We start from the raw sequence: 12,519 nt of genomic DNA, 5'->3' as shown, positions 1-12,519 counted from the left end.
CTTCATGTGAAAACAGTAGGGACAAAATAAATATCACATTGCTCTTCTGAGTTCATTTGTGAACCATGTTTTATCACAAAATTAAAATGGTCAATATATTATTTTGTGTATTTAAAAATTATGTGAATATTAAGTTTCATGAAATCTTACTGAGTTTTCTCAATTTTAGCTACTATTCGGACATGGACTGACGGACAAATGGGCAACAATGTCGCAATTTGTATACCAAGTTTTATAAGAATTGTTTCATAAAAGTAACCAATGTGTCTGTTCTATGTCAATGTAACTTCTAGGATGAAATACACAAAAAGATTTTGGTTCACAATAGGGTAGGCTCCGCGTGCCGTGAACCGGGCAACAGCTTTTGTCATTTAACATTTGTGTTATAATGGCATAAGCTGGCAGATACCCTTTAACTTTAACGATGTTTTCCGATAATTTCTCGGAAAATACAATCTAGCAATTTTTAGTTAATTTAGATTACTAAAAATTAATATTATATTTATGCCCCCCTTGGAAGAAGAGGGGTATATTGTTTTGCACATGTCAGTTGGTTGGTCCGTCCGTCCACCAGATGGTTTCCTGATGATAACTCAAGAACGCTTTGGCCTAGGATCATGAAACTTCATAGGTTTATTGATCTCGAAATAGTAAAATGGTTTCCGGATGATAGCTCAAGAACGCTTTCGCCTAGGATCATGAAACTTCATAGCTACATTGATGATGACTCGCAGATGACCTCTATTGATTTTCAGGTCACTAAGTCAAAGGTCAAGGTCACAGTGACTCGAAATAGAAAAATGGTTTCCGGATGATAACTCATAAATGCTTACGCCTCGGATCATAAAATAAAAAAATCATAGGTATATATTGATCATGACTGGCGAATGGTCCCTATTGATTTTCAGGTCACTTGGTCAAAGGTCAAGGTCACAGTGAATCAAAATACTAAAATGGTTTCTGGAAGATAACTCAACAATGCTTACGCCTAAGATCATGAACTTCATAGGAACATTGATCATAACTGGCAGATGACCTCTATTGATTTTCAGGTCACTAGGTCAAAGTCACAGTGACTCAAAATAGTAAAATGGTTTCCGGATGATAACTCAAGAATGCTTAGGCCTAGCATCATGAAACTTCATGGGTACATTAATCATTACTGGCAGATGACCCCTATTGATTCTCAGGTCACTAGGTCAAAGGTCACAGTGACTCAAGACAGTAAAATGATTTATGGATGATAACTCAAGAATGCTTACGCCTAGGATCATGAAACTTAATAGGAACATTGATCATGACTGGGAGATGACTCCTATTGATTTTCCGGTCACTAGGTCAAAGGTCAATGTCACAGTTACTCGAAACAGTAAAATGGTTTCATGATGATAACTCAAGAATGCTTACGCCTAGGACCATGAAACTTCATAGGTACATTGATAATGACTGGCAGATGACCCCCTTCATAGGTACATTGATAATGACTGGTAGAAGACCCCTATTGATTTTCAGGTCACTAGGTCAAAGATTAAGGTCATAGTGACTCAAAACAGTTTAATGGTTTCCTGTTGATAGCTCAAGAATACTTAGGTCTATGATCATGAAACTTCTCAAGTACATTGATCATGACTGGCAGATGACCCCTATTGATTTTCAGGTCACTAGGTCAAAAGTCAAGTTCACAGTGACAAAAATGTATTCACAATGGCTGCCACTACAACTGACAGCCCATATGGGGGGCATGCATGCTTTACAAACAGCCCTTGTTCTGTGTTAAAATTATGTACACGTCTGCGTTAAATAAATATGTTCACATTTGAAATAAAGCTAAAAATGTGTATTGTTGTTATTAGTAATTTGAACCGAATTGCTCTGTGGGAAGTAAAAGTACTATCAACCAGACCTAAATATGTGGGTAATTAAAGAGCACGAGAAAAGATGAAAATTAAGTTAGCTCAACCATTTTAAGCAATATTACTGGGTCACACTTTTTACGATGCAAAATCTGAAGGGTCCCTAGACTATGATGATTACTTACACGAGGAGTGTCCTATTCATTGCTGCCGCATGATCCTATCAGTAACGCATTAACGCTTGTATCGTTAAAGCAAGTCGTATATTCACGTTTATAAATATTTAAATAGAAAATAAAGGTTTAATTGTCGCATATCCACCGCATGATGTGTTTCTTATAAAGTGCACGTATATTCAAACCGAACAATTTTGTCCTTAGATAAAAATATACTACATGTGATCATATGTGGCCTCACAAGGCTTATTATGAATTTATTATATCGCCATCGCAATGAGATGTAAATAGTTCATACATGCACAATGTTCTTTCAACACAACCAAATCACACTTATAGTTGCGTCTTGCGAAAATAGGTCTTAATGCGTATGCGGCCAGCGTAAGTCAAACACGGTCTGCGCTATTTCGCAGTGATTGTTGTTAGGTCAAAAACGTGCATGAAGAAGACCGGATTTCCGCAGTGATTTGGCCAATGCTGTGGGTGATTTCTCTGAAATCAATAATTAAAATATTCTGATTCATTCATTCGGGTCTACAGGCGTGAAATTTCCCCATCATTTAATTGTTTGTTGATAAAGGGTATTTAATGTGAAAAGCTTGGTAAGACAGCTACGCCGAACAACCGAACTAGCATTCATTAATTTGATCAAAATATGCACACAGCAGAATGATTGTGTTTCTTACATGGCTTTTAGAAGAACAGACCATGCAGGCGAGCAGTGAACAATATGATTAGGTTTAGTTGCCCTAACCCTATATACCCTTGGTATGGCTTGTGAGTGTTGAACTAATGTGCTACAGCATCACTTAAATACAAACATACGATAGTCAGGTATCCCCGCATAATGACATATAGAATATTACTGGGTAGATACCGCTTGGCAAACTTGAGCCTGGGATAGTCGGTTATACCCGCTTTGTGAAATTAGGAATATAACAGGTTTGATATAGCATTAACAGTACGTACTTGGGGGTTATAGGAAATACCCGCTATATGACTATCCTGTATATAACTAAATGACGTCAAAAATACAACTGATGTGATACGGCATTACGTATACGAGCATAGGGTAGTAAGGTATAACTCGCCTCCTACAAAAATGACCGGATTCGATTTGCTTTGAGAGGCCATGTGCCCATTGTGTATTTTCCATACACCTTGAGAAATTTCCATACACCCCGAGTAATCGGTTGAGATATAATAGATACACAGTTAGTAACTGATTGTGTATAGGATATACACAATCAGTTCCCTTCTCGAGCTTCGCTCTCATACACCATCAGTTACAAACAGTGTAACTAATACGGTATTACTTATAACAGCATGGGGTAGTAGTATATACCGCTATATAACTCGCTATTATAGTACAGGCTTGATACGGCATTACTTATATACGAGCATTGGGTAGTAGGATATATCCGGTATATAGCTCGCTAGTATAGTACTGGCTTGACACGGCATTACTTATATACGAGCATGGGGTAGTAGGATATACCCGCTATATAACTCGCTAGTATAGTACTGGCTTGGTACGGCATTACTTATATACGAGCATGGGGTAGTAGGATATATCCGGTACATGACTCGCTAGTATAGTACTGGCTTGATACGGCATTACTTATATACGAGCATGGGTAGTAGGATATACCCGGTATATAACTCGCTAGTATAGTACTGGCTTGAAACGGCATTACTTATATACGAGCATGGGGTAGTAGGATATACCCGGTATATAACTCGCTAGTATAGTACTGGCTTGATACGGCATTACTTATTTACGAGCATGGGGTAGTAGGATATACCCGGTATATGACTCGTTAGTATAGTACCGGCTTGATACGGCATTACTTATATACCAGCATTGGGTAGTAGGATATATCCGGTATATACCTTGCTAGTATAGTACCGGCTGGATACGGCATTACTTATATACGAGCATGGGGTAGTAGTATATACCCGCTATGACTCTCTAGTATAGTACCGGTTTGATACGGCATTACTTATATACGAGCATTGGGTAGTAGGATATACCCGCTATATAACTCGCTAATATAGTACTGGCTTGATACGGCATTACTTATATATGAGCATGGGGTAGTAGGATATACCCGCTATATAACTCGCTTGTATAGTACCGGTTTGATACGGCATTACTTATATACCAGCATGGGGTTGTAGAATATATATCGGTATACAACTCGCTAGTATGGTACTGGCTTGATACGGCATTACTTATATAAAGGCATGCGGTAGTAGGATATACACGGTATATGACTCGCTAGTATAGTCCTGGGTTGGTACGGCATTACTTACATACGAGCATGGGGTAGTAGTATATACCCGCTATGGCTCGCTAGTATAGTACTGGCTTGATACGGCATTACTTTTATACGAGCATGGGGTAGTAGGATATACCCAGTATATGACTCGTTAGTATAGTACTGGCTTGATACGGCATTACTTATACGAGCATGGGGTAGTTGGATATACCCGGTATAAGACTCGTTTACCAGCATGGGGTAGTAGAATATACCCGGAACATAACTCGCTAATAGAGTACTGGCTTGATACGGCATTACTTATATACCAGCATGGGGTAGTAGGATATACCCGGTACATAACTCGCTAGTATAGTACTGGCTTGATACGGCATTACTAATATACCAGCATGTACCGGCTTGATACGGCATTACTTATATATACCAGCATGGGGTTGTAGAATATACCCGGTATACAACTCGCTAGTATGGTACTGGCTTGATACGGCATTACTTATATAAAGGCATGGGGTAGTAGGATATACACGGTATATGACTCGCTAGTATAGTCCTGGGTTGGTACGGCATTACTTACATACGAGCATGGGGTAATAGTATATACCCGCTATGGCTCGCTAGTATAGTACTGGCTTGATACGGCATTACTTTTATACGAGCATGGGGTAGTAGGATATACCCGGTATATGACTCTTTAGTATAGTACTGGCTTGATACGGCATTACTTATACGAGCATGGGGTAGTTGGATATACCCGGTATAAGACTCGTTTACCAGCATGGGGTAGTAGGATATACCCGGAACATAACTCGTTTATATAGTACTGGCTTGATACGGCATTACTTATATACCAGCATGGGGGAGTAGGATATACCCGGTACATAACTCGCTAGTATAGTACTGGCTTGATACGGCATTACTAATATACCAGCATGGGGTAGTAGGATATACCCGCTATATTACTCGCTAGTATAGTACTGGCTTGATACGGCATTACTTATATACGAACATGGGGTAGTAGGGTATACCCGGTATATGACTCGCTAGTATAGTACTGGCTTGGTACGGCATTACTTATATATAAGCATGGGGTAGTAGTATATACCCGCTATGACTCGCTAGTATAGTACCGGCTTGATACGGCATTACTAATGTACGAGCATGGGGTAGTAGGATATATCCGGTATATGACTCGCTAGTATAGTATTGGCTTGATACGGCATTACTTATATACGAGCATGGGGTAGTAGGATATACTCGCTATATAACTCGCTAGTATAGTACTGGCTTGATACGGCATTACTTATATACGGGCATGGGTAGTAGGATATATCCGATACATGACTCGCTAGTATAGTACTGGCTTGATACGGCATTACTTATATACGAGCATGGGGTAGTAGTATATACAATGGCTGTTTGTAAAACATGCATGCCCCCCATATGGGCTGTCAGTTGTAGTGGCAGCCATTGTGGGAATACGTTTTTGTCACTGTGACCTTTGACCTTGTGACCTGAAAATCAATAGGGGTCATCTGCCAGTCATGATCAATGTTCCTATGAAGTTTCATGATCCTTAGTTTCATGATCCTAGGCCTAAGCATTCTTGAGTTACCATCTTGAAACCATTTTATTATTTGGAATAACTGTGACCTTGACCTAGTAACCTGAAAATCAAGATGGGTCATCTGCCAGTCATGATCAATGTACCAATGAAGTTTCATGATCCTAGGCCTGAGCGTTCTCAAGTTATCAACCGGAAACCATCTGATGGACCGACCGACATGTGGAAAACAATATACCCCCTCTTCTTCGAAGGGGTGCATAATTAGAGAGCGGACACCATGCTCAAAGTTTAAAACGCACTAAGTGACCCCTTGGCCTAGATTTTGACCCGGCATTACCCATATTCGAACTTGACCTAGACATCATCTAGATACAACATCTGACCAAGTTTGGTGAAGATCGGGTAAAAACAACTTGAATTAGAGAGCGGACACTTAATACGGACCGACAAACAAGACAGGCAGACGGACCGACAAACTTCGTTTGTGGGGGTATAAAAATGTATTAATAATGCTACTGGTATTTCATTTCTGCGTATTTTAGTCTTATATACAATATGTATAGTTTCTATTAAGTGCATTATTCCAATTTGCTATTCATTACACTAACTTCTACGTTATAAACAAATACTTTCAGATCATTTGCTGTTATTTGTAACTGAACGAGCAAAGAAAAAAAATCTTACGTTTTGAATAACTAATAAATCCTTCCAACAATAAGCATTTTTCCTTGTGACTTGACTTTCACTGGGAATCAAACCCAGATCTCCGACTTACTTAATAAGTCGGCATGTTTTCTTTACACCATGAAAGCGATAAGTTGAAGGAAAAAGCTAATCATTATGTACACAAAATATATTTAACGGATAAATTTTTTAGAAGTCTATTTCCTACAAGTCTGTATTAACCATTTGACCCCCATGGCATGGCCAGTTTTATGCTAACACAATTGTGTTTAGTTTTACTACATTTACACGATGCTATTCTGAATACCAAATATCTATGCAGTCAGATTCATAGATAATTTTCCACTTTATACATGTAAGGAAAACAAGATACTACAAAGCAGGGTTAATTAAATTTGGACTTGCTCACATTTTGGCAAAATGACAATTTTCCAAAACAATCAAATTATAGAACAAGAGCCCTAAGGTGCTCAACTGTGACCAGAAGGAACTAGACTATTCTGAGAGGGTGTAGTTTAGAATAATAAATGAACTTGATAAAAAATATGTAATTTGTAGGCAAATAATCATTTATAAACTTGACTTTGCTTATCATTACAGCAAATGTTTTGACAAACTTTAAACAAGATGTGTTTGTGAAACACAATGTCCCCCTATATGACGTTTGACCTTGTAGGATGACCTTGACCCTTCACCACTCAAAATGTGCAGCTCCATGAGATACACATGCATTTCAAATATAAAATTGCTAGCTTCAATATTGCAGAAGTGACATTACATGATCAATTTTGACCCATATATTTGACATTGAAGGATGACCTTGACCTTTCACCACTAAAAATGTGCAGCTCCATGAGATACACATGCATGCCAAATATCAAGTTGCAATCTTCAATATAGCAAAAGTATTCATAAAATTAGCGATTTAGGCCACATATATTTGACCTCTGACCTTGAAGGATGACCTTGACCTTTCACCACACAAAATGTGCAGATCCATGAGATACACATGCATGCCAAATATCAAGTTGCTATCTTCAATATTGCAAAAGTATAATAAAATGAGCGATTTTGGACACATATATTTGACATCTGACCTTGAAGGATGACCTTGACCTTTCACCACTCAAATTGTGCAGCTCCATGAGATACACATGCATGCCAAATATCAAGTTGCTATCTTGAATATTGAAATACTGCAAAAGTGTACATTAAATGAGCAATTTTGACTCATATATTCGACCTTTGACCTTGAAGGATGACCTAGACCTTTCACCACTCAAAATGTGCAGCTCCATGAGATACATATGCATGCAAAATATCAAGTTCCTATCTTCTATATTGCAAAAGTTATTGCAAATGTTAAAGTTGGTGCAAACCAACCAACCAACCAACAGACCAACAGACAGGGCAAAAACAATATGTCTCCCACTACTATAGTGGGGGACATAAAAAAGGAACACAATTTTAAATGCAACTTCCAGTGTTTACAAGCTTTTTTTAATTTGACATTTTGACCCACTTTTTGACGTTATGTGATCCAGTTTCAAAGTCAGCTGAGATTACATTGGGTCAAATGCTCTGATCATCTTTCATGAAAAATGCACATAAAAAGGGCCAATTGTATGTTAACAAGGTTCTACTCTAGCACTTTAAGAAAAACTGTCATGTCCACTGGCAGCCATGTTAGTCTACAAACCGGAACCAGTTACAAACTCGACAACTGAGCTATCATTAGAATAAATATTCTGACCAAAATTTATGGAAATATGGCTAAAAATGTCACTTCTAGAGAATTTACAAGGTTTCATTATAGCCATATAAAGACAATTGCCTCGCGCTCTAGTGGATATGTTTTTTGAATAGACATAAAAATTTCGAAACTGGACTGAGCCATCATTTGAACAAATATTTGACCAAAATGCATGAAGATTGGAAAAAAAACAGTGACTTCACTAGTGTTCAAAAGGTTTCACTATAGCTATATAAGGAAAACTGCCCAGCCCTGTTACATACGGTCATTTATAAAGTTCCACAACTGTTGTCGTACGTTAACAGTTTTCTAGATAGTAATTTCCCACTATTTTTTCCATCAGTGCAGCTTTTGATCAACAGTTAACTAGTCACTTCCACTTTAAACCTGTCCACTGTAAACACAAGGTTGACTGTTTTGACCTTTTTATACTTTTTATTTCTTATTGCTTTTGAAATATCATCTTATATATAATGTTATAATGTTCGCATGTATCTCCAATTATATTCTACAACACCGGTTCAATACATTGAGCTGTACACTATAAATGTAGGGACTAAAATATGATGATAACATTTCTCATCTCTTCTTCTTCTTGTCAATCACTCAAATGGAAACACTGGCCCCTGTGGTACACATTCTTTTTGATCAGCATGTTTTGTCTGCCAAACTGAAAAAAAAAAATAATCACAAATAAACATTTTAAAGAGAAGTGTAATGCCCCCCACACTAATCTTGAGTTTCAAAACAATTGTAATGTCCAAAAAAATTAAACTAAAATACCAAAGTGTGCAAATTCAAATGCTTTTTACTTTGAGCTAATAGAGAGTTATACAGACAACAAGACATTTGCACATGGTGAATACTTGTGTTATTTGGATAAGGCATTACCATGATATAGTCTGAGCAGTAGTAGGACGCAATGCATGCCTCTCCAACCGCTCAACTATTGTGACTGCTAGATGATGATTTCAGCTGAGGAGCTAAACAAAAATGAGCAAGGGCCATAGTTCTGCAAAATTTGGGCTCATACATAATTTATTCCTTTAAGATGCCAATGTTTTCCAATGTTGACTAGAAATGGCGCGGCAGAGACCGACGCATATCCCCACGCCGCATGTTTGACCCAGGGGCGCCCCAGGGTTGGTAATGGGGCCATGCATAGTTGACGGTATTGTCATAAGAGAAGTTCAGTATCAATTAGAAGTGAATCGGTGTAGAAATGAAGAAATTATAGTAAAGGCAATTTTGGGTGGGCGTGGCCTATGTGGGAGGGGCACCCCAGGGTTGGTAATGGGGCCATACATAGTTGAGATTGACCGTATTGTCATAAGAGAGGTTCAGTATTAATTTGAAGTAAATGGGTGAAGAATTTCTAAAGTTATCGAAGGATCCAGAAAAGTGTCAGACTGACAGACACAGAGCGCAAACCGCAAGTCCCTCTCCTTTTTCAAGGGTAGGAAAGTAACAAGTTTTGATAATAATGTAAAAATAATGGTCAAAACAAGAAACTGATTGAAATACAAAGTTAGGTCGCCCAAAGGGTGTTCTCATTATGTTATATGCACAAACAGGATTTCAGATATTAAAGGGTTCAGGACCATGGATAATTAATAAACCCTCATGTCCAATTTCATGTGAATTGCCAGCATTTAATTCTTACGTTCACCTACCATTACTAACATCAAGAGTGTCTTGGTTTGGGTCAAGCTTTCGTATATTGTTTGGAGGCATAGTGTAATAGCTGTGATATTTAGGAATAAAATGAACCTAAACACAAAACTGAAGCAAATCTGCACCTTTCTAGGTATATTTTGTCCTTGAAGGATGACCTTGACCTTTCACCACTCAAAATGTGCAGCTCCATGAGATACACATGCATGCCAAATATGAAGTTGCTTTCTTCAATATTGCAAAAGTTATGGCAAAATATTAAAGTTGAGCAAACAAACCAACAGACAGACCAACCGACAGGGCAAAAAACAATATGTCCCCCACTATAGTTCATTCCAACGCTCACGGACACTGGAACCCCGGGGAGAGTAGGAAAGCTCCACTATATATATTTCATATATAATAGTCGAGCTAAAAACCCTATTTTACTATGATTCAAGGGCCATAACTCAGGGGTGTCTGGGTCTATTTGGCCCATTATCTAACTTGACCTAGATGTTATTGCCTTACACATTTTCATGAAGTTTGGGTGAAGATCTGATAACAATTGCTTGACTTATTGAACGGAAAATAATTCGGACAGACTGACAGACGGACTTACTAACTTACGGACGGACGGATGGACTAACAAACTAAGGACGGAGCGATTTTATTATGCCCTCAAAATCCCTGGTTCGGGGGCATAAAAACGACATTGTATAAAATGTATTGTATTTCTTAAACTGTATGAACTGTTATATCATACATGCCATACGTCCCGGATTGTCCGGGACAGTCCCGGAAATGAACAACTTGTCCCGCTGTCCCGGAAATCTGTCAAATGTCCCCGAATTTACAAAATCCATATATACATGTACCTTACCTTAGGCTTAACTGCACCTCGAATCTGTGTATATATGCAGCGTCTCCATGACAATGCCTACCCGAATAGGCAGACTACGCTACGTGTCAAAATCGATCAATTAAACAGGGGTCCTGGTTATCATATTGATTGTCTCACGTTCGCTGTCAAACCGAAAAGGCGGCATTGTTTTGGTTGTTAATTGACTTATATCTACAGCGAAACAAGAGTGTAACTAATGTGTGACTGTCCGGATTTTAAGTTGACGATCTACCGGTACTGTTTTGTTGTATTTGTTTATGTGATTGGTTGTATGTATTGTGAATTGATTTGAGTTGACGATCTAGGGTACTGTATTGTTGGATTTTTTAATTACATTAATGTTATAAATGAATAAAGGCGTATCAACAACTACGCGTTACACACCGGTCTTAATAACAATAACGCAGTGACGTCACCATCTATGTTTAGAACGCTTACACTGAAAACACATGGCCTGTATCTAGTAACGGAACTAGTAATGTTTAATTTGACGTTAATAGTTCAAGTGTATTTCGGATAGGCCTTTCGAACTTTTGCAATTAACGATGCGAAACAAAACAAAACGTACCAAAAATGCATATGTCTATAAAATATCGCTACATTTTATACATGTCCCGAAAATCGGCAAAAGTCCCGGACAATTTAACACAATGTCCCGGAATTGGTCTGAAAAATGATGGCATGTATGGGTTATATGTAATTTCCATTTAACATTATCATTACATCTTCTCACGCTAGATTGGAAGGCTCTGAACTGTTATAAACAGACAGATCATCCCTAGTTTATCTTCCAGGGATCAGAAGATGTCTTGAAATCATTATGAACTGTTCCATCATTTAAAATACTGTATGAAATAAATGAACAAAAGTTATGGCCCAGAACAAACTTCAGGTTTAAGACACAATAAGGTGACCCCATGACCTAGTTTCTGACCCGCATGATCCATATTCAAACTTGACCTATACATCATCTAGATACAATTTGTGACCAAGTTGGTGAAGATCTGATGAAATTTCGGGACAGACTGACGGACCGACAAAGTGGTTCCTATAGCCCCCATTACCAATTGTAATGGGTGTTATAAAAAGATAGTATTACCAGCAGTTGGTTTCAATGGAAATTTCTTACCAACAAGTTGATGCAAATTGTTGTGAGGGGAAACTGGAAAATATCTGAAACAAAAATAAAGTCTTATATAATTTGAAGCGCTATATTGTTAAGTCAAATTTTAATATTTGATAATCATAATACTGCTAGCTGTCTGATACAGAGGAGTCTTCACACATAATGCGTTAACAGTTTTCCTGCAATAACAAACAGGAAAAATCAACAACACGAGTATTTTAATATATTCAGAGACAAAGATGATCATCCATGTCTTTGGAATAAACAAAGGGCTTTTAACAATTATTTTGGCCTCATTTTAGCCATGTTGATAAATATAATGGGTCATACTGCTTGGTGTGTTACAAGTGAAACACCATCAAAACCAGTGCTCCAGCTTGGCATGAATGGAAGGGCGCAGCACCCTGCCATTCAAAATTCCAACCTGTCAACCTTGGACACCCTTCATGCCCTTTGATGAAAATGCCGAGTTGGGAACAATTAATAGGGAGTTACAGTTGTAAATCGTACGCGAATATCATTTG

The sequence above is a fragment of the Dreissena polymorpha genome, chromosome 4 (assembly GCF_020536995.1).
Source record: "Dreissena polymorpha isolate Duluth1 chromosome 4, UMN_Dpol_1.0, whole genome shotgun sequence".
Lineage (NCBI taxonomy): Eukaryota > Metazoa > Mollusca > Bivalvia > Myida > Dreissenidae > Dreissena > Dreissena polymorpha.
The sequence above is the reverse complement of the archived record's forward strand: the minus strand, read 5'-3'. Positions refer to the sequence as shown.